General features: G+C 44.1%; 1 protein-coding gene across 6 annotated transcripts in view; it reads right to left on the bottom strand.

Moving 5' to 3' along the window:
- Positions 1-22833, bottom strand: part of LOC126262307 (uncharacterized) — a 231160-nt gene extending 208327 nt beyond the window's left edge. The window contains exon 1 of one of the 6 annotated variants that reach the window (XM_049958845.1): positions 22757-22833. The gene's annotated coding sequence lies outside the window, so the exon portion shown is untranslated. Of the gene's footprint in view, positions 1-22752 lie in introns of all 6 variants that reach the window. The other 5 variants (XM_049958847.1, XM_049958850.1, XM_049958846.1 and 2 more) reach the window with 5 other exon arrangements.
- Between the last annotated feature and the right edge of the window lie 2013 nt (positions 22834-24846).

Below are 24846 nucleotides of genomic sequence, written 5' to 3'. Positions count from 1 at the left end.
TACTCGTCCATGGTATCAGTTGAGGACTCGTGTGTGTGATGAATATGTTCTTAATATTACTTTGCGAGATATGTTTCCGTGTGACGCTTGATTCAAACTATAACACGCTGAGAGAGAAACAAGGTGAGTCAGCCGTCTATCCAGCAACGCTACTTGGCTTGCATTGCACAGGAAGGCGTGCATATATCTCCAGAGTTCCTAGTAGGAAAGTAGAATTACAAAGTGGGGCAGTGTCGTGTGAAACTGGGATAAATATTAATTGAAGTGGGAAAGCTGAAAGTGATAATGTTGTGACTATTCCCTGTGTAGTATTTCATGTTGTAGTGTGGTGTATGTCACGTAATTTAAGTATGTGTGGTTTGCATGGGAGAGTAGCAAGGTAGTTTCAGAGGTAGTGGGTTATGCGTGTTCCTTTTGTACTGCTCGGTCTGGAGGAAAGTTTCGTGATGATGATTGTGAGAATCGAAGTGTGAGAAATATTAAAAGATCCACGAGACCATAAGATAGAGATTCACCAATGTAAAGCCATGCCCACTGGGCGGAATTTCTCATGTGTTATTGTTGTAGGTTGTAGAATTTGTGTGTTTGGGTTATAGAATTTATCGGAATAAATAAGATAGTGAAAAGAAAAAGATTGGTGGCCTTTTCCTTCGAATTGTATGTTGTCAAGATATCCAGAAATTATAATGTGTGCGCCACTCATAATCAGTGCGATGGCCACGTGTTGATAAAAGCCGTTAAATAAAAAAAGATAATGTGGTATTGCCAGTGCGTAGTGAACAGTCAGAGTTCTGTAAATTACTGATAGTCAGATGTGCGTTTCCGTTGCGTATTATTCATACAGGAGGATATTTTTGTAACTTAATTGTGAGTACGAGAGTTCATTTTACTCGATAAATAAGAATGAATCCACTCGCTTGGCAGACCACTCATCTTGCAGGCCTGACTGCTTGATGCCACAGTATGAGCAAGGCATGTGTGTGCCTCTCAGTGCTTTCTTTTGTACGTGTTTCTCCGCACAACAGAACGCTCAACCAACGTCATGGTTTTTAATAATGTTTCAGGGATGTTCCCCGAAGCACCAGGCTAATTGGGGCGGTGTAATCACACCCACCCGAGCAAAAATCGAACGAACAATACAGGACTAAAAGAACATAGTTATAATCAATGTTAAATGAAATCTGAATCAACATCGATTGTTTACCAACATTGGCCATTCCTAGTTCTAAGTGTCACCTTGTCCACCTTCTTAGCACACCACAGTGCTGGAGGGTTTGTACTGTTGCTCATAATAAACGCCTCGAGCACAAACTGGTCGAATGGAGACAGCTGCATACCGTGTGGGGCGACACGGCCCTCGTAAGTTGCCCCTATACAGAGGCACCACGCAGTTTTGCCATTTTTGCTCGGAGTAACTACGAGCCATAATTTGTAGCCGTCATAAACTCATGTCGTTGACCGCGGGCTACCACTAACAGGCAGATCTGAAATGTTGCGTGGCTCACGTTAGCGGCTGAATGTTCACGTGACGTCACTGTAGTGCACACCTCGGCTGACTACCCCTCATGCCGCATAGCGACCACGTGCTCATATACTAAGCTGGAAGTGATCTTTCGAGCTACGTTTTATTTATTTAATTATTTAACCTGATCTGAATGGAGCCCCAGGCCTTCTCTTATATCGGACCGGGAATTCACAAATATAGTACCGTTTTACATCATAGTTACCTACGAAATAACAATTTGAATGTGACAAATGGTATTAAAATGATGTGAGTGTTTATAGTGACAGTGTAGTAAATAATACTATGAACTAATGAAGTTAACAGTGGCAATACTTGCACTACTGCTGATGCCAAAACCACCAATAGTAATGATGATGATAATAATAATAATGACAATAATGATAGTGGCAGATATAAAAGGACTTTATACGTTTACAACATATATGTTTTCTGATACAGCGAGTTCTGGGGAAAGGAAATTTAGGGAAACTGCACCCGCAAAAATAATGGGAAATGAGGAAGATCGTGGTGGAAAGAGGATGTACAAAAGGTGCATATAAGGACAATATTAATCATTAGTGTTGCTGTAGTGGATGTGTCGTTAACAGTCTACTGTAGCTGGAGATATTCAGTTCTCTGTTATCAGAGTCGGGATCCTGGTACTGAGAAGGACCTCTAGAAAGTGGATGAACAGTGGGGCGGGACAGAAAGGATTTTGCTCTGACGGGAACGATTGTTTCTGTCATGTTGTTCAGAGAAGACCGTTAAGGTCGAGGAGATACATGATAGACCGTGTACGATGAAAAGAGAGTAAAAAAGACAGACGGTTGGAAATCTCTGCGTTTGTCTGCACGCATTCAGAACAGCTGTGGATATGATGGTGAGATATGATCAAAGAGTTGAAAATCACAGATATAACTAACACAGGCATTTACAACTAGTTCCAAGCGCCGCGAGCTTTCCTGAGGACAACGTCGCTGTAATCATCGCTGTTGTTCATAATAGACGCTCGGAGGACAAACTGATCGTGGAGACAGTTGCATACTGTCTGCGGCATGTCCCTCTCAGGTGCCTCCATGGAGGCAGGATGCAGTTGTCACTTTTACGAAGAAGCGTAACTTTTATATAGTAAGTACGAGGGTAATCCCAGAAGTAAGGTCTATTTTTATGTGTACATAGACCTGTTTGTTTCTACAATGGTTTACATCAGTTTACAGCTTGAACATTTAGCTATTTTTCGACATAATCACCATTTCTGTCGATGCATTTTCGTACACGCTATGGCAGTTTTTGTATGCCCATATCATACCAGCTCGCCGCCATGCTGTTTAGAAAGTTAGGAACCTCTTCTTTCACCTCGTCGTCGGAGCTGAATCGCTGGGACCACAATTAACGCTGACAAGTACTGCAAGACTCTGAAAAAACTCAAACGGACAATTCAGAATCGGAGAAGAGGAATGTTGAGCAAGGGCGTACACATTCTCCATGACAACGCTCGCCCACACATCGCTCGGCACACCGTTGCTCTCCTGCAACAGTTTCAGTGGAACATAATCACCCGCCCACCCTACAGTCCTGACTTGGCGCCCAATGACTATCATCTGTTCCCTAGGTTAAAAGAACATTTGGCCGGAAAGTAATTCAGCACCGACGACGAGGTGAAAGAAGAGCTTCATAACTTTCTAAACAGCATGGCGGCGAGCTAGTATGACATGGGCGTACAAAAGCTGCCACAGCGTCTACAAAAATGCATCGACAGAAATGGTAATTATGTCGAAATATAGCTAAACGTTCAAGTTGTAAACAGATGTACACCATTGTAGGAATAAACAGATCTATATACTTATAAAAAATAGGAGACCTTACTTTTGGGATTACCCTCGTATAAGGGTACGTTTATTTGGTATATCATAATTGTTGGTATTATTATATTGGTATACAATGCCAATAGTACAAATGTAAGTATAATCCTTTGTGCAAATTTCTTTTTCATATCAAAAGGTTCAAGTTTATATTTTTATAGGGCACATTACAGTTACGTGCTCAGTCCAATTTAGATATTCACCTATAATTACTCCTAAACTCTTTGCTGAGGTAAATAGGCTGATATTTGTCCCAGTTATGGTCAGAGATGGTAGAGATTCCTGATATTTTGGGCTAATGAGCCTAGAATGACCAACCACTACCGTTTGCGTTTTTGGATGGGTTGAGTTTTACCTTACGTTGGCTGATTGAAATGTAAACACAAGCTGCATTACCCACGTCTGGAAACAGAGTATGCCCAAGAGAATTACACACAGAATGAATCTTTAGTTTCGCCTCCATTACAGAGGTAGCTGTTTGTAGCGATTTTTTGTGGTTACAAAGAGTATTTTGACGCAGGTTCCGATCAAAAAGAAATAAACTCTGCAACGTTTGAGGATGGTCCACGACTTTTGAGCAGTTTAGCTTTAGTACGATAGCTCTGGAGTAGCGAAAGCCTCATTATACGATTACATGGAATATTAAAAATCAAATTTTTGCTGTCTCTGGAAGCCATTAGACATGCACACTGCACCAGATTGCGAATCAGGTTAGCCGTTTAGTAATACAGACTGAACAACCTATGGTACTTACACATCAGCTTTAGGCGCATAGCATAGAACACAAATTTGAACCTGAATACGCATTTAATAAACATGTGACGACGCACTTCATAAAAAAGGACTCCCTATAAAAAAAGGTTCAGAGGCAATCCATTTTTTAACAGCCGGCACTTGAGGTCAGTTCTTAACAACCTTATATTGCGGTTAATTGCTGATTTAGCCAGCAGGCGTAGAACAGTGCAAACATTTTTGTTGAGCGCGAGTATAGACTTCCCAGTCCCTGTCAGAATTATTCAATAGATCTCGACTTTTCGCCATGTCTAAACGACTCGCGTCGTTGAATGCAACTAAATTTCATTTCCGACAACACTATTCGTAAACTGTCTCTTCCACCAGTTTTTCCTCCTTCACTATTCTTTATTTGGTACAATTTTCTTTGTTTCTAGACAAAGGGCTGTTATAGACATGAGCAGACTCCATGTCAGTTGTGTATTCACAAGTATAAAATTTCTCTTTTCTACCATCATTGAACACTCTTACTCATCGGAACATTCCTCCGCTTCCGGCCGCTGTGACCGAGCGGTTCTAGGCGCTTCAGTCCGGAACTACGCGGCTGCTACGGTCGCAGGTTCGAATCCTGCCTCGGGCATGGATGTGTATGATGTCCTTGGTTAGTTAGGTTTACGTAGTTCTAAGTCTAAGGGACTGATGACCTCAGATGTTAAGTGCCATAGTGCTTAGAGCCATTTGAACCATCATTCTTCTGCATCCACTGTACGAAGTAGTCATGGATTAAGAATTTCGTTGAGTGCGTTTTTTTTGTTTTTTTTTGTCCCTTTGCCTCTTCCTTAACGCACGTGTGTGTGTGTGTGTGTGTGTGTGTGTGTGAGAGAGAGAGAGAGAGAGAGAGAGAGAGAATCATTTGCCGCTGCATATTACTGTAAGAATATTTTTGATCCTGAAATTTGTTCTTGGTCGTGAGAAGTTTCTTCAGATTCGATCAATAGTAGCAATGTACAAGCAATCTTGGGTTTGGCCGGAAGGCACAAATGGTTCAAGTTTTGCGCATCACTAAAATTACGTGCATAAATATTTTGCGCAGTAGAAGGAACGAATGCAGAGTTGTGTATGAACACAAGCGGGTCCTACTTTGAAAGTGACCACCACCAATTAAACATACTTGAATAACGCAAAATTCGCTGCATCAGCCTCGATAATTTTGTCCCGTAAACAAGATTTTGCGGCGGAGCACAAGAATACGTCTACACAAAACAAATTTTTTACCTTTGCAGGCTTCTTTTACATAACGTTAAAGTATTTCCATCACGCATAATTATGGAATATAAACTGACGGAAAATGTTGCAACACCAAAGAATAGTTAACGTAGAGTTATGAAATTACGGGAATTGATTTGTCTAGGAAACCTACTTAAGTGATTAACATTGCGAGATCACAGGTTAATGTAAGCGCGAGATAAGCCATTGCAAATGTGAAATGCTGGTACATTAATAACTGGTGTAACCATCAGAATGTTGCATGCAAGCACGCAAACGGTGCTTGCATTATATTGTACAGATGCCAGATGTCAGTTTGTGGGATGGAGTTCCATGCCTGCTGCACTTGGTAGGACGGTTAATGCTGTCTGAATATGACACTGGAGGTGACGATGTCCCATATGTGCTCGACTGGAGACAGATCTGGTGGTCGAGCAGCCCAATGCAACATGTCGATACACTGTAGACGTAGAGCATGTTGGGTTACAACAACGGTATGTGGGCGACCGTTATCATCTTGGAACACACCCCTTAGAATGTTATTCATGAATGCAGCACAATAGGTAGAATCACCAGATTTACGTACAAATTTGCAGTCATGATGCTTGGGATAATCACGTGAGTGTTCCTGCTGTCACACGGAATTGCATCCTAGAACATAACTTCTGGTGTAGGTCCAGTGTGTCTAGCAACTAACATTCAAACGCGTTTTCTGAATGATGTACTGCTACATAATCTCTCCTTACATACAAAATGCAAAATGTGTAGGTTTGCACTGAAACAGTAATAATTTGCATATCCAAGCACATAGTAAATTCCATGCCAGCCTGATATCTGTGGCATGCTGCCTCCATGGTGTTGGAACATTAATCGCCAGAGTTATATAGGGTGCAATCGGTAAAACTACATATATCTTTCTATGTGGTACCTTAATATATACACACACACATCAATGTTATATAAATTATAGAGCGCAGTAATCAGTTGTCTTTTTTTTCAGGTTTCATTTGACAAATCCAGATTTCGGCTAGTGCCTAGCCATTATCAATGCACTACTTTCTAGTCCCGATGCATGTCAGTTCTCTGTTGCTCGGGCGTCAGTCACAGTTCTTTGAGCAGTATTCAAAGAACTGTGACTGACGCCCGAACAGGGAACTGAATGCGTCACACGTTCAATGTAGGGTATATGCTCCACTGCAGTATATACAGCCCTGAGAAAACTTCAAAACCGATTATCTCCATAAATTTATGAAAAACTTTAAGGACAGCCTGTTTTTCGGCACTTTTTAACCGCGTTCCGCGCGTGTTTCACTGCGGAACAGAAAGCAGCCTCAGCCATTTTCATACTGCGCATTAACAGTGCTATAATCAGAGCACAACGCTGCAGAGGCTGTGACTGTACATGATTTTTGAAATAAAAAATACGTAGTTAAAGCGTGATTAAGAAAAACATTGATGGCTGTTAATACATTTGAATATGTTAAATTTCATTTAACGTAACTTAGCAATAAGATATCTAATACATAAGTAGGACCTACTTCCAAGAGTGTGACAACACCAATGTACGTGCGCTACGGCTTCTGACCAATCATCGCGTTTGTGTTTTTTTACATCAGGTTTATTCTTATGACGAATGGATTATAGACTGCTCTCTGTCCCTTTTGAATATGCAATGTTTGGCTTGCTGGAAATTTGAACAATGACAAGCTAAGCTGCAATGAGTTACTGACGCTGCATCTAATCACACAAGGTGAACGGGCACATTGAAGCCATTTATCATTGAAGAGACTTGTGTTATCTTCTGTTGCCTGTTGGAAGGCCGTCACTGTGCGTTAATTCAAGAACACTCAGCAGTGTTAGTTGCTTTTAAGTTTCATTTTGATCGTTGTATATTTTGCTTTCCGCTTTTATTTAAACTGAGATTCTGTCACATGTAAAAGGGTGGAGGACGATTTGAAGTGACTGGTGTAACTTAACTTGTTATTCAAATGTATGAGAGTATTATGTCCTGTTGTTTTTAGGAAGTGTGGGCATCAGGATCTTTCCTTAATTTGGTTCTTGTCTTGATCGTATTTAATAAATTATGAAAGAGTTGCACAACTTCCTAAGTAATGATATTTGGTATTGTTTCAATTATTGTACGTTTTGGGGGTCTTCATAAAGTTTCTGAGGAATGCTACTTGTATTGATTTAAATGACTGTACAGTTTGGGGTCGCTGTATACTGGGTGTACATAAAGTCCAGGAACACTCAATTATTTCAAATATGGTTCAAACGGCTCTGAGCAGTATGATACTTTAACATCTGAGGTCATCAGTCCCCTAGAACTTAGAGCTACTTAAACGTAACTAACCTAAGGACATCACACACATCCATGCCCCAGGCAGGATTCGAACCTGCGACCGTAACGGTCGCGCGGTTCCAGACTGAAGCGCCTAGAACCGCTCGCCCACAGCGGCCGGCCTCAATTATTTATTGCACAAGAACAAGAACCCAACATTGTATAGATATTATACATGTCATTTTGAATAGAAACCCTGAAAGTTTTTTTTTTTTTCGTGTACACCGCCAAAGCGTAATTTTGAAATTTGCGGATAGTCAACGCTAGTCGCAAACTGCCGATTTCAGGTGCGGAGCGAGCTTACTGTGTGTTGGAGTTCGCCAAAACCAATGTGCTACAGCTGTTCAACGGATGTTTAGAACCAAGTACGGTAAGAAGCCGCCAACAAGGAAGGCCGTTTACCACTGGCACAACAAATTCGTTACGACTGCTTGCTTGTACCCGGCAAAGAGGAGCGGACGTCCCAGTGTGAGTGAAGTGAATGTGGAGCGCGTACGAGAGACATTCACAAGGAGTCCAGTGAAATAGGTGCGTCATGCCTCCCGTGAACTCGAAATGGCTCCCATGACAGTCTGGAAAGTCTTGCGACAGAAGCTGTCTATGAAACCATTCAAATTGGAGCTAGTGCAGAAGCTAAATGACGACGACAAAGACAAGCGTTTTGAGTTTTGTTCGCAGTTGCAACAACTGAATTAGGATATGAATGGCATTGTTGAGCGCTTAATTTTTAGCGACGAAGCCACTTTTCACACTAATGGGAAAGTGAACAGGCATAACTGTCGAATCTGAGGTATAAAACATCCACACGAATTCACTGAATTGGAGCGTGATTCCCCGAAGATAAATGTTTTTTGTGCCTTGTCACGGTACGGGCCATTATTCATCGCCGAGAATGTCACTTGATAGTCCTACTTGGTCATGTTGCAGCAATGGCTGATGCCTCAAATGCAGACGGACTCACCGTTCATCTTTCAGCAGGATGGGTCTCCGCCCTATTTTCACCGTGGAGTTCGTGGGTCTCTGAAAACTGAGCTGCCGCATCGATGGATCGGCCGTGCTACAGAAGGGGACAGCTGTTTCATGAAGTGGCCTCCCCGATCACCAGATCTGACTCCGTGTGACTTTTTCTGTGGGGACACATTAAAGATCTGGTGTATGTACCGCCTCTACCACGTGATCTTGCAGAGCTCCGAGAGAGAGTACGGGAAGCGACTGCCACAGTCGACGCTGCCATGCTGGGACGGGTATGGCAAGAATTGGACAACCTTATTGACGTCTGCTGGGTCACTCATGGTTCACATATCATGTTTGTAAAAAACCGTTCAGAGTTTCTCTTCAAAATGCAGTATGTATGACATGTGTACAATGCTTAGTTCTTGTGCAATAAATAATTGAAAGTGTTCCCGTACTTTATGTATACCCTGATACTTATTGTAAAATTGCAATTCGATGGCTCAACTTTCGATTGCGCATCATTTTACTGCTTTGGTTCTTGTGTTTAACAAAAGCTGGTTATTTGCCGAATGTTGTTACGCACACTTCTCGAATCTATATCACCACTCTGTCTATGTCACAAAGCCTCTTCTTTTGCAGCCATATTTGCGATCCATCAGTAGCCTACTCTTTGATCCAACTAGAAGTCACACGAAATAGTGTATCTGATCGTAGAACAAACGGCGAATAGTACTAAGAGAGTCAGCACCAGATAAATTACGATGGTGTTACTTAGTGATCTTCGACAATTTTTAGCACATCGCTCACGGTTTGATCAGATGGCTCTTAAGTCTTCACCCACTGTCAGGAGCTAGACGTGTAATTTCAGTTTAATAATTCCGCATACGATGCACCACACTCCTTACAGGACAAAATCACACTTGCGCACTAAACCTTGCAAGCCAACGGCCCATGCTGCATACACCTGCTCACGTTGCTTAATATATTGATTAAATTTGAGCCTCGTTGCAACTACGTGGGTTTGGTAACTGTATTCGCCAGCAAAGCACAAACAGTGGAGAAGCTTAAACTACTCGGGTCCAAGAGTTGGTATAGTTTGCGTCACTTCGTACAATTTATTACTAGAAGACAATAAGAGTGCACTCTGACATTAATAGTCAGTTATTTGACTTGTCTTGCAGTGCAGAACAAAACGACACAAACAGACCTCCCAGCTCTCGATTGTCGAAGAAAGCAAATGATGGAGAAGGAGGCAATATTGCCGCAGCTGCGGAGCATTGTTGGTTTTGCAGCAGTGGTATCATCAGTTTCTGCTGCTGTTTAAATTCCCATAGCTATTCTTGCTGTCGCTCCTGCCACAAGTTTAGAAACACAGGATCCATGCCACACATTGAATAGCTACATGGTGAGAAAGTCCTCGTCGCCCCCCCCCCTTTTTTTTTTTAGACTAGGTAGAACGCGACCCTATCGCACTAGGTGTGATGCAGGGGCTTGTGAAAGAAACAGGCAGTTCCTGTGTTCGATGATGGCGGAGTTTACCAAGTGAATGGTTACCCCCAAGTCCAGAGCATAACGAAAGTCGTCGTAAGCGAGTGCAAACGGTCCAGAGAGCGGTTCGAATCGAAAAACGTAAACAGAGGCAAGGCCAGTCACTCTACTATCAACGGCGCGTATCCAAGGCTTCATAGAACAGCGAGAACTGCCGGACAAGTGCGGGGCCATGGTATTTACAGGCACTCTCGCGTCAATGTACGGCCACTCGTGGCATGCGCGGAGCTGCAGTGGCTCCCTCTGCGAGATGATGTTTGATTCTTAGGGCGCTCAACTACGCGGTCATCAGCGCCCGCAAGCTGCGGTCATTGTTATGTAGTCAAGAGTATCCCTGACTTTTTCCTCTATATCGATACGCGAGCTGGGCGGAGAATGCGAATCACTGTCGGATATTAAAAGGTAATGCATTGTTGTGTTTTTAATTATTATTGTTTTCAGTATCAGTGTAAACGTGCAACGCCAAATAACAGCACATCACGCTCAAGACTTGGTGCTTGCGGGACATTATGTTACCTCTCAGAAGTACACATATAAATAGAAGTACACATTTCAGGACATGGTCCTTTTACTCTTGACCGATCTTTGTCTCCCCTACAACTAACAAAGTTGGACATGATCCACTATTTTACTCAAACGTCTAATGTCACGCTGACAGCTAGTACACTGTCGAGTCAAATGTGACCACCCGTCAAAAGCCTGCATTGCCACCTTTCGCAGCGCGAGATATGCAGGAAGGGAGTCAACGAAGTTCTGGAAGGTACCGCCAGGGATGTGGAGCCATGCTGACTCCAAAACCGGGGCCTGCTGCTCTAGGTTTATCGTTTGAGAATCCATGGTGCCCACAGCCCGAACGAGGTGATACCACATATTACCGACTGAGTTTAAATACGGAGACATTAGTGACCAGGCGAAGCATCCTGATGCTTTTCGACCCACGCACGTGGACTACGTGCTGTGTGATACGTTGCATTGCCCTGCTGGTGGATTCCATTCTGCCGAGGAAAAACAAACTGCATGTAGCGGTGGGCATGGTCATCAACGATAGATGCATACTTGTGTTGATCCATTGTGCCTTTCGGAATGACGAGATCCCCAGAGAATGCCAGGGAAACATTCCACAAACCATGACGCTCCCTCCGGTTGCAGGGTGTTTGCTTTCAGATGTTTCACACCCTACGTGCCAACAGCCATCTGTTCGATGGCGCATAAAACGTGATTCATCTGGAAAGACCAGTCGTCGCCATGCAGTGGACGTCCAGTTGCGGTATTGGCTTAATCGCAGTCAGCATGGCTGCATGAACCAGAGGCATGCTGCGGAGGCTCCTACACAGCAATGTTCACTGAACGGTGGTTGAAGAGGCGTTCTTGGTAGCCCCTTGGTTCACCTGGGCAGTCACTTGTAGAACATTTGCGTGTCCATTTGCCCGCACACATCTCAGCACCCGTCATTCACGCTGTCATCTATGGCCCGTGGTGTACTACATCGCCTACCTGCCAGTTTTGGATAGCACCACTTTGTCAAGCATAAGGTACTTTAACCACGGCGAGACGCGAACAATTTACAAACTTAGTTGTTTCGGTAATGCTTCCGCCCTTGGCCCAAAAGTCAGTGATCACACTCTTTTGAATGTCAAATAAACCGCTCCGTTTCTGCATTTCCACAACGACTGCACTGTTTCCCGCCCTCGTTCTTTACCTAATTTGATAGTGCCTGACTATCTCTAGGTTATGCAAGTTAAGTGCTTTGCACTATTCCCGCGCTTCCTAATGTGTATTTTAGGTGGTCCTATTGTTTGTGTCGGTCCTATTGTGTGTTGAGCATTTTGTGGTGGTTAATATACATCGCTGTGGCGTTTTTTTACTGCCTTAGCAGGTCGGGCCATCTCGTTGTGCCCCTTCTATGTGGTTTATTCCCGAGGATCGAGACAAGTCTGTTTTCTGACTGCTGTCACTTCTCGTAGAAAAGTCGAGCAGTCTGTCTAAGTCTATCCTCTATTGTCTGCACTCCTGTGATATTGTGTAACTCCCTAGTGGGGAAGTCAAGTGGGAGTTTTGTGATCATCCTAAGGATTTTACCCAGGAGGCCCTGCAATCTTCGGATGTGGCAGTCTGCCGTATTGCCCCACACGACTGCCGCATATTCCATTATCGGCCTTATAAGGGCGAGAAACAGCGTAATACCGCAGCATATGGGTACGGTTGTCTTCGGGTTCAAGATCGGGTATAGTGCTTCTCAATCTTCCATAGCCTTTACCCCTAATATCCCTTATGTGTGTCCCCCACGTGAGGCGCCTGTCCAGTGTCATCCCGAGGTACTTCGCAGTTTGAGTCCATGGGATGGGGCCTCCCATGATCCGCATCGGCTGTAGGTCGATGAGGATATTTTTCCTCGTGAAGATGATTGCCTGACTTTTGCTGGCATTGTATTTGAGGCGCCACTTTGTGGCCCATGTGCCTAGAGTGTTACATGCCATCTGCAGGCGGCGGCGCATGAGGTTCGGATTCGTGCTTATGGTAATACAGCGCGGTGTCGTCCGCGTATAATGCGAGCGAGACTCTGTTGGCCTTTGGCGTGTCCGAGTTATATAGGGAGTACAGTAGGGGTCCGAGAACAGAACCCTGCGGTACTCCCGCCTGTATGGGCATTGCTGTAGATATGCCCGCTTCCGCACGGACATTGAACGTTCGTCCACTGAGGTAGGACTCGACGAGACGGACGTGTGGTGTCAGTACCCCCAGTACAAACAATTTGTAGAGGAGGCTTTTGTGCCATACTCAGTTGAAAGCCCTAGAGACATCAAGCAGCACGGCTCCTGCGTACTGTCGATTCTCCAGGGCATTCATCGCGTCCTCCGCCAGACGTAGCAGCTGTTGCTCGGTGCTGTGTCCGCGTCGGAAGCCGAATTGTTCTGGCGGGACCAGCTCCTCCGCGTTTACATGTAGCATTAGCCTTTTCGAGTACAGACGCTCGAATACCTTTGAGATTGCCGGTAATTCTGTGGTAGCCTGATGTCTTTGCCTTGTTTTGGGATGGCAATAACCTCTGCATGTTTCCATGCAGAGGGAAAGTTGCCGGTCTGAATAATTCGATTGAAAATCGCCGTGATGGTGCGAATGGCTGTTTGAGAAAGCTGAAGTAGTGTCGCATTTTCTAGCTGGTCACACCCACCGGCTTTCCTCGGGTTTAGCTACTTCAGTTGTGCCTCTACTTCTTCCTCTGTGAATTCTTCGATATCTGCTACTGCTTCCTCCTCGAAAAAGACTGGGAGCCGTTGCTGCACTAAATGTATGTGCTCCTCGTCAATGTGGTCCTCTACAGGTGTGAAGTTTTCCGCAAAGACATCGGCCAGGGCACTGACCTTGACGTCAGGCTCGCAGATCACCACACCCTCAAATTGTAGGGGTGGGATGCTTTGAACTTTCCTTAAGAAGTACTTCGTCATTTGCCATGCTGACCCATCGTTTATTTGCACGCTATCTATTTTCCTTTCCCATTCCCTATTTCGATGTCCCTCCACCTCCACTTCCAGCTCTCTCCTGAGCCTGTTGAGGAGGCGCTTAGTGACCGGACTTCTGGTTACCTGCCATTCACGGAAGACGATTTTTATGGGCTATGGCGTCTTATAGTTCTGGGGAGAGCTGGCGTGAGAAGTCTTTCATTCTTTGTGGGCCTCTGCGGGATGCATTTTCTACAGCCTGTATAGTTGCTGCATTAAATCTTCTGATAACCTCATCAGTACCTATGTCTGCAAGGTCTGGGATGTCGTTGAGTGTGCCTTGCAGGCTCTCTCTAAACTGCTCCCAGTTGACTTTCCTTAGTGGCCTTCGGTGGCTCTGCAGTAGCTCACCTTTAACCTCCAGATCGAATATTACCGGTAGGTTATCAGACGAGAGCGCGTTTCGAATCGTCGCCGTTGTGCGGTTCCCACTCCCTTCAACAGGGCGATGTCGAGCACGTCGGGACGGCCACCTTTCGCAGGGTAGGAGGTGAGGTCATACAGCACCAGGGCGACTGCGCTGTGCTGTCGGACTACATTTAGCAGGCGACGTCCACTTGCATTGGTCACTCTGGAGTTCCATTCGGCATGTTTGGCATTGAGGTCATCCACGATAAAGATTTTACCTCGGATGGACAACAATGCCGCAAAGTCCGTTGAGTCTAGAAGTTTACCTGGTGCACGTTCCCCGACATGGTTTAAATACGCTCCATGGCTATTACTGCCACCTGCTGTCTGGAAGTGGTTACGGCAGGTTGACGTCGAACATAGGCGATGGCCACATTACTGTGACTGGACCGTGTATGCTCCAGAAACGCGACACACCAGTTAATTCCATTCGCCGTGATTGACAGGAGCGTCTTCAGTACACCCGCATCTCTGGTTCAATTACCCATGAGTGTGTATAGCGTGATGGCGTTTTCGATATACGTGTGTAGCTTTCTGTTGGGTGTGCAGTGGCCAAAGGCGATTAATCTGCATTAATGAAGCAAAGTTTGATGATGGCACCAGTTTTATTGATGGCCAATCAGGTACTGAAAAATACAATTGTGAACAGAAGTTCAGAAGTTATGCGGCGATTTTCACTGAAGGCTTGATCTCCACCCATAAGTTTTACACTCATAGGTAATAAACCATTTGGGTGGAAATGAAATATGGATGTGGCTGTGGCTAGGGCCTCCCGTCAGCTGGACTGGTCGCCACTTCGGCGACTTGCGTGTCGATGGGGATGAAATGATCGTAAAGACAGAGTGGAGAAAATCTGCGACTTGGCCGGGAATCAGACCCACACCCTTTGCATGGAATTCTACCGCGCTGACCACCTAGTTATGGAGGCGGACATGTGGGTGGAAAAAATGGCAGTGAGCGGGAGAAGAAATGGTGATTTTCGTTAAGTGCGACTTCCTAGTACTCTTCCTAGTACTCACAAACTTTGACACAAAATCTGAGATTATTTGTCGGTGCTGACTCTGCCAAAACCACTAGATTGATCGAACTATCACTCAGTATCGTTTCTCCCTCTAATCCAGCGTACTTTGGTCAATTCTAGATATTTTATTCAATAAAGTAATGATAGATTCACTCTTCTATCCTTGCAAAACTGGGCCAGTGTCTCAGATTTAAACAACACGATGTTGACACAACATTTAACTCAGGGTCTGCCTCAAGGATTTCCTCTTGTGTACTTCAAATAATTTAATCTTCCACCAGCCTAAACCTTCAGAAAGTACAGCGGTTTTGATACATCAAATTATGAACTTAATTTTTGCAAAACACATCAGGAAAAGACAAAAAATATGTTCACCACACCTCCCCATTTCAGGGATGAGCAATGTTTGACTTGCGACCTACTCTGCTGCGCTGCAATACAAGAACTCTGCCCGTGAATTCGCTACCACTACCTGATAATACTACACTTACATTTCGCGAACAAATCGAGTTTCCTCCTTTAACTCTCGAATGTTTCGGGGTTTTTTGACATACACCACTGATTTACTATAACCCCAAAGAAAAAAATCGCAAAGGATTAAGTCATATGACATTGGTGGCAACTGTTTATCACCATTATGGGAAATGAGGCGATCTGGAAATTCCTCATGGAGCAATTAATTTGTTTCGCAGGAAGCGTGATCGGTGGCACAACTCTTGAACCTCCATTCTACTGAAATGGGGCCAAAAAAAATCTCTCATCATTGCACGATAACGATTTCCGGGTGCATTTCCCACTCTTGAATTATGGAAGGATTGTATGACCGCAGATACAGTAACTCTTTATTCGTGTATCCGTTTAGGAGGAAATGCGTCTCACCCCTGAAGGTGATACTCCTAGCAAAACTGTCGTTTTCCTGTCGCTTCTTCTCTGATCAAGCTTCTTTCAGCTTAGTGTTAACCGAATTCTGTAAGGATGGTAATGTAGATCATACCGGAGAATTCGACGTACTGAAGTATATCCTAGGCCCAATTGTTGGAAATGGCGAAGAATCCACTCCACTCGGTTAACAGCCACACTGTCAAAAGCACCGCAATGGTTTGCACAGACCGCCCAAAATGAGGGCGCCCTGAACTCTTTATGAAGTTCACTGCTGAACCCATTTCATTGAACTGTAAAATACCTCTGAGAGCTTTCGATTCATTCGGTGCTCTATTGCTCACTAAAATCGTGCGAAGACGCCTCACAGTTGCCACACAACTTTCTCCGTTCTGATAAAATGTTTTCACAATCAGCACACGTCGCGCAATAGTAAACTGTTCCATGGTTAGACATACAATGAATAAATGCGAGAAATTCCGACTGAAGCGATAATCGGAATGTTTATGGAAACCCAAATGTGAGGCAACAATGAAGTTCAAAATGGCTCTGAGCACTATGGGACTTAACTTCTGAGGTCATCAGTCCCCTAGAACTTAGAACTACTTAAACCTAACTAACCTAAAGACATCACACACATCCATGCCCGAGGTAAGATTCGCACCTGCGACCGTAGCGGTCGCGCGGCTCCAAACTGTAGCGCCTAGAACCGCTCGGCCACCCCGGCCGGCAACAATGAAGTCAACCGACAAATAAAAATATACCATGCGAGTCAAAACCAGCTCGCTTTTTTAAGGATCTATTACATACAGGTCAATGTGCCTATGAATCGTGTATCCGTCTTGCCATATGGATCCAAGTTTATCGTTAGTTATTAAATCAAACTCTAGGATCGTTCATCAAAGGAAGTCACGTAACAACGAATATCTTCATTCTGTATTTGTAAATATAACTAAGGCAATTACTATTATTGCTTAGTATTTGACCTCTCGACCTCGCTTATCACCGACAAGTAACATTTTTCTACTTCACATTCTACACAAGCACATGTACAGGCGCACGCACACACATTGTTAATTACTTAAAAGACCTCCAATCTATACACTGAGGTGACAAAAAGTCATGGGATAGCGATTGCACATAGCCAGACTGTGGTCGTATCGCTTACACAAGCCATAAAATTGCATTGGCGGAGCTGTCATTCGTATTCAGGTGAATCATGTGAAAAGGTTTCCGACGTGATTATAGCCGCATGACGGGAATTAATAGACTTTCAACGCGGATTGGTAGTTGGATTTAGACGCATGGGACATTCAGTTTCGTAAATCGTTAGGGACTTCAGTATCCCGAGATTCACAGCGTCAAGACTTTTCCGAGAATACCAAATTACAGGCATTACCTCTCACCACGGACAACGCAGTGGCCTACAGCCTTCATTTAACGACCGAGAGCAGCGGCGTTAACGAAGAATTGCCAATGGCAACAGACAAGCAACACCGCGTAAAATAACCACAGAAATCAATGTGGGACGTACGACGAACGTGTCCGGTAGGACAGTGCGGCGAAATTTGGCGTTAATGGGCTGTGGCGGCAGACAACCGACGCGAGCGCCTTTGCTAACAGCACCACCTCGCCTGCAGCGCCTCTCCTGGGCTGACCGTATCGGTTGGGCGCTAGACAACTGGAAAACTGTGGGACGGTCAGATGAGTCCCGATTTCAGTTGATCAGAGCTGATGGCGGGATTCAAGTGTGGCACAGATCCCACGAAGCCATGGCACCAGGTTGTCAACAATGCACTGTGCAAGCTGGTGGTGGCTCCATTATGGTGCGGGCTGTGTTTACATACATGGAGATCATTTGCAGCCATTCATGGACTTCATGCTGCCGAACAACGATGAAATTTTTATGCTTGACAGTGCACCATATCACCGGGCCACAATTCTACTTGACTGGTTTGAAGAACATTCTGGAAATTCGGGCAAATGATTTGGCAACCCAGATCGCCCGTCATGAATCCCGTGGAATATTTTTGGGACATAATCGAGAGGTCAGTTCGTGCACAAAATCTTGCACCGGCAACACTTTCGCAATAGGACAGCTGTAGAGGTAGCAGGGTACCTGCACCGACTTGTTGAGTCCATGCCACGTCGAGTTGCTGCACTACGCCGAGTAAAATGAGGTCCGGCACGATGTTAGGAGGTATCCCATGACTTGTCACCTCAGTGTAATCAACCTTAAAGAGCCAAGTCTTTCTTCACTACAAAAATGCATAAACGTTCGCTAACCAGCGAAATTCTAAAAGAAAGTAGGTAGGCGAGTTTGCAAGAAACCGATCAATTCCGCAAACACATGTATTAAGCACTAATTATGCCGAGACGTTTAAACTACGCAACAAGGATGTGACTGAAATACTAAATGTCTTTCTCCAAAGCTGTTTCACAGAGGAAGGACTGCACTGTAGTTCCTTCTCTAGATTGTCGCACAGATGACAAAATGGTAGATATCGAAATAGATGACAGAGGGATAGAAAAACAATTAAAATCGCTCAAACGAGGGTAGGCCGCTGGACCTGATAGGATACCAGTTCGATTTTACACAGAGTACGCGAAGGAACTTGCCCCCCTTCTTGCAGCGGTGTACCGTAGGTCTCTAGAAGAGCGTAGCGTTCCAAAGGATTGGAAAAGGGCACAGGTCATCCCCGTTTTCAAGAAGGAACGTCGAACAGATGTGCAGAGCTATAGACCTATATCTCTAACGTCGGTCAGTTGTAGAATTTTGGAACACGTATTATGTTCGAGTATAATTTTTCTGGAGAATAGAAATTTACTCTGTAGGAATCAGCATGGGTTTCGAAAAAGACGATCGTGTGAAACCCAGCTCGCGCTAACGGCCACGAGACTCAGAGGGCCATGGACACGGGTCCCCAGGTAGATGCCGTGTTTCTTGACTTCCGCAAGGCGTTCGATACAGTTCCCACAGTCGTTTAATGAACAAAGTAAGAGCATATGGACTATCAGATCAATTGTGTGATTGGATTGAAGAGTTCCTAGATAACAGAACGCAGCATGTCATTCTCGATGGAGAGAAGTCTTCCGAAGTAAGAGTGATTTCAGGTGTGCCGCAGGGGAGTGTAGTAGGACCGTTGCTATTCACAATATACACAAATGACCTTGTGGATGACATCGGAAGTTCACTGAGGCTTTTTGCGGATGATGCTGTAGTATATCGAGAGGTTGTAACAATGGAAAATTGTATTGACATGCAGGAGGATCTGCAGCGAATTGACGCATGGTGCAGGGAATGGCAACTGAATCTCAATGTAGACAAGCGTAATGTGCTGCGAATACATAGAAACAAAGATCCGTTATCATTTAGCTACAATATAGCGGGTCAGCAACTGGAAGCAGTTAATTCCATAAATTATCTGGGAGTACGCATTAGGAGTGATTTAAAATGGAGTGATCATATAAAGTTGATCGTCGGTAAAGCAGATGCCAGACTGAGATTCAGTGGAAGAATCCTAAGGAAATGCAATCCGAAAACAAAGGGAGTAGGTTACAGTACACTTGTTCGCCCACTGCTTGAATATTGCTCATCAGTGTGGGATCCGTACCAGATAGGGTTGATAGAAGAGATAGAGAAGATCCAACGGAGAGCAGCGCGGTTCGTTACAGGATCATTTAGTAATCGCGAAAGCATTACGGAGATGATAGATAAACTCCAGTGGAAGACTCTGCAGGAGAGACGCTCAGTAGCTCGGTACGGGCTTTTGTTGAAGTTTCGAGAACATACCTTCACCGAGGAGTCAAGCAGTATTTCTCCCTCCTACGTATATCTCGCGAAGAGACCATGAGGATAAAATCAGAGAGATTAGAGCCCACACAGAGGCATACCGACAATCCTTCTTTCCACGAACAATACGAGACTGGAATAGAAGGGAGAACCGATAGAGGTACTCAAGGTACCCTCCGCCACAAACCGTCAGGTGGCTCGCGGAGTATGGATGTAGATATTCTCCTCTTTTCAGTGGGCATACAAGGAAGATGTAGCCAGATCAATACGGTCGAGGAGCTACTTGAAATATCCACGTTAAAACGAAACTGTGATCGTCATGAAGAGAGATTATCGCCAGTCCAGCGATGCGTCGCCCGTGATATGTATGTTGCTCGCCTCATCGGTGCTGACAAGATGCTTACTTTTTTCTAGTCCAGCCGGAACTGGGCGTTGTATCGCAGAATTCCCTCTGTTGCGCAAAGGCCTCCGTGGAACCGCCTCCTTTGCCAGTTTACCTGCTGTTTCGTTGCCTTTCGTGACTTGTGCCTTGATTGAAAGGAGTTTCCTTATCTTTCTTATGGTATGTCCTGGGAGATTTGATAACTAACGCTTCTCCCCAGATAAAAAAAGAAAAAAGTGACACTTCAGGTTAACAGGCAGCTGAATCAGAGAAAAGTGGCATGTTCTCTTGACCCTTGCTGACTGAGTAATGAAACGCATCGAGAACGCTAGATAAGCTCTGCAATAGTAATAGTTGTGTCGGACGAGAGATTAAATTTTCAACTTGCATGTCTACCTCGTTCTACAAATGAAGCTTGCACTAAGAATTTTTTATTTCATGTAAATCCAGTGCGTCTAAGGTCACCTCCCACGCCAAGGGCACCAGTGAGTGAGCAACCAGTCGGCCTCGACAAAGACATGAAAACAGAAGACGGTGAGACTAACAGGATGAGCGAAGAGACTTGGAAAAACGGCCGATCGCGTCGGGACTTGGCAAGAGAATGAAAAAAGGCAATAAACTGGAGCGGGATAAAGAATTTTAAATGAAATTTGAAATTATGTATTGGCACCGAAGCTTAGAGATGGCATCAGAAAGTTTTGCCAGCAGATACAACATGATAAGATCATTTCTCCGTGAAACAATGAATCTGTGCTACGTGTCGTAGACGATAATGAACTATTTTTCGTTGCAAATCATTCAAACACCTACCTAGTGGGAGACGTTACAGCCTTTGGAAAATACGATGGTCAAGTGGGTACTTCTTTTGCTCTTAAGTCAAGATCGAAGGTATTCCAACTAGGAATGAAAATTATGAACTGTTGTTCCGCATTGGGGGGAGGGGGGGGGGGTAAGCAAGGCAACGCCGTCATTTGGGGCGATACCTTGCTTTTCCATCGGTAGCCATTTTGACTCTAGACAATAGGAAGATATTAATTTTCAATATTTGACTCCAAAATCTAACATCTTTGCCCTGTTAATCGCCTATGGAAGAAATCGACGGAGATGCGGCAGTGAACCCTGCGCTTTCGTACTGTCGACATCGTCACAACCGAGCATTATTTTTAGAATCTACTCTCCCAAGGCCGCGAGCACTCGCGCATCCAACAGCTGCCAGTCCTTCGCGTTACAAACCCTGGGCATTTTCGTCGTCGTGGCGGGCACGCCCACCCTTGCGGAAGCGCGTGTTGATCCGCATCTCACTTCCAAATTGACACCAGTTCCACACTTATTCAGGCAGGGAAGAGGACGCCACGACTTACTGCAGGTTACTTGCCTGAATTCCGTAAACCGAAGTCACCGAGTCAATTGCTCCCCTTCCACCTACAACAAAAGAGCTACTTCCGCTCGCGTCAACAAAAGAAGACGCGGAATAACGCACATAACGCCCAGTTCTCCGGCGCAGATGGTGCGAGAATGTTCTTGCTTCCTGAACGGAAACCAGATATTAGCGCACGTATCGACTCTCGTTCGTACGGAATCGGCAGACCTCGCTCCCACCCGTACAGGTATATTGATCCACTCAAAGCCCGCCACGAAAAAAAAGAAAAAAAAGCGACGATGGAGAGAAACCACGCAGCCGGTATATTCATTCGGGGAGAAACTTCATGTAAAAAGAATATTGTGTTTCGTCAATAAACATGCGACAGTGGTGCAGTAAGCTGTATTCACTTAATATCCTACCTACGTAATAGGTATGTAAAATGTGCAGTGCCGTTCGTTTACTTTTTCTCGCACTTTTTTAAATCTCTCATATAAAAGGCGCGCAGTAGTCGATTTTTCAGTGCGGATCTCTCTCGAAAGAGACATATTATGACTAACATAGCAGGTATCAACTGTTGTCATAGCAACAATTTGCCGAAGGATACTGAATGAGATAACGCGTTTATTTAGACAACAGTGGGGAAGAAATGGCTATAAACCTACTCACATTCAGTCAGTGACAGCTAAGCACGTCAACACAGGCTTTTGAAAACAAAAGGAACACAGACGAACCAAAAAATAATGAAGCTTCGTGCTCGCATTATGAACACTTGAATTACCTCTCTACCTTCCTCATCTTTTCTCAAGACTAAACGCAAAAATTTAACAAAAACTGAAATGTACCATAATTCGTCTGTCACAGAATAAACAGCGCCAAGTAATGAATTATCGCTGTAACTACACTGTGACAGATTTCAGGCGACTGAACATCTATAGTGTTTTCTGCAGCCACAACTCACTGTTACCGAAGACGGGGCCTTCAGTTTTCTTTGCGCGCCATAATGACCTCAAATGTACTGGAATGACGTCAAAAATGCGACATAGCAGAACCTGTGATCCACTTTCTTCAATCATCACGAACTATAACGCATATGTCAGACAGCAGGAAATCGGTCACGTCATATTTGAAAATAAATGAAACCGTTTTTTTAATAGTTACCTACTGAAAGCTATTGCAATTACGTACATTAACAAACTTACCTACCTTTCTCTACATGCCACCTCCCTGCCCTCTTGTTTCACATACACTCTGGGAATAAGCCCGCAGACCGAAGGCAGCTGGTTCTAAACATTACAGTAACCGCGAGGCAGTTACGAAATATACCGTGGGCGCTGTAGTCACAGTCGACTGTGCTGCCACCTTGTAGTCAGCGAGCTTAGCTCGCTAAGTTCCGTGAGTTCTCTGTAAGTGTATATATAACTTACCTTAGGCAGCGTAGTGTTAGCCACAGGTTTATAACATAACTACGAGGCGTTTACATATGATGGTCTCTGGTGCAAATTTTCAACTTGGTACTGCCTATAAAGAAAAGGTGACTGTAGTTAATCACACACACACACACACACATACACACGTACGAAAACAACGAATAATAGCGATCGCCGCTCACCGCAACTGAAAATACGTAGTGAAGGCCGTCCAATACGACAGCACTTGAAAGAAATACGTATAAAAAAGTGGTAGAATTAGGAAACAAAATTAAGATAACATCCATTAATGGAACATACAACTAACTAACCAATTAGCTGTTTTCCGTCCATCTGATGTACTCTCACAGTTTAATGATTAATGTTGTTAATTATTCATTAATTCCTGAGGAACTTCTCTCCATCGGAATTAGCGCCCCGGATCCACCAAATTGTGTCTGTACAATGTTAAAACATTGCAACAAATGGGCTTAAACTAAATTTTAAGAAGTTGAGTTTCCGATTTTCGTTGGATTTTAATAATTAAGTTGTGAATTCCAATAAGCGATCTTTCTAACTTGAGAAAACTTAATCAGTAAACAGAAACCGATACTGCCACCTCCCGCATAGGTCATCCCGCTGCTCGGCCGTGTGCAAGCCCTCCGCAGGAAAACAGGAATTAGATGCGTCTTCGTGCAAATGACAGGTGGTCATCGAGCAGCTGTGGCGGTTTGTCGTTCACAAAGTTTGAAATTCAGATAAATATGAAAGTTCGAAATTAATAGTATCTGCTGTATAACAACTATGTGTATCAATATATTTATACAACTTCAGCCAATGTCTATAATAATAATAATAATATGCAAACTTGTCTGAAATAAAAAAGGAAGAACTGTTTTTTGTGGAATTTTGTTCATAATTAAGTACAGTTTATGGCAAGAACGAAATAAAGTTTAAGCTTTCGCCACTCTCCTTTTCGTATTTTTGTCTAAGTTGGAGTTCTTGTGCTTTTTTTATTTTTTCGGACAAATGTAAAAGATCCCTAATTCATGTACTGTATTAGTTCACGAATTAGCTTCTGCGCAGAAAATCAGGCAGTCTTACGTTGCAGGCACAAAACAACTTACGTTTACTGTACACCTTTTACTAGATGTTCGCTTGTAGTCACGTTTGTTTAATTTCGTCACTTTCTCAGACAACGCATCTGGTCTAGAATGTCCAAGTTTCTTTGATGCTAACTTTTCCTCGAAATTTTCTTTTCTGTTAGTGCTTAATGCAGGTTCAACAGAGCGCATGTCGACACTCCATAGGAAAGCCGATTCGTGCACAGCAGAAACCGACTCCGAACACAAACTGCCGTTTGCGGAAATTACTAAATTCAAGTAGTACTAGCTACCAACAAGGACACTTGAGTAGAATGCGAAGGAGGCGCTGAGAGCCACATGGGCCATAAGGACACTGTCTTCAACCCTCCATATTCAAATGAATATCAGAGACACCAGTGAGACAGTTCTTCGTGAATGCTTACATGTACGTTCAATGTGGGTCTACACTACAGATAAACCTGGACCCACCATAAGATCAACAAATGTCAGAAGCATGAATAAATGTTGTAGTCTCACAATCGACGATATGTGCTGTATGGTTCTCAGCGCCTCAAAATGGATTACTCCTGAATAAAATCCAAATGTACTATATCTCATTCAAAATCCTCTAAAATAGGTTTTTCTATCAGTATAGCTACAATATAAACTAATGTCCGATCTAATTTTACTATATACTGGTTGAATTCGCATATCTGAGGAGTGTGCGGGATTTATGCAAGCGAATATAGGTAAGTCTGCTGCAGTGTGCTACCACCTGGTGGCATTCACGTAAACTTGGGTG

The sequence above is a fragment of the Schistocerca nitens genome, chromosome 6, assembly GCF_023898315.1.
Source record: "Schistocerca nitens isolate TAMUIC-IGC-003100 chromosome 6, iqSchNite1.1, whole genome shotgun sequence".
NCBI classification, from domain to species: domain Eukaryota; kingdom Metazoa; phylum Arthropoda; class Insecta; order Orthoptera; family Acrididae; genus Schistocerca; species Schistocerca nitens.
Note: the sequence above shows the minus strand (reverse complement) of the source record. Positions and strands in the feature narration are given on the sequence as shown.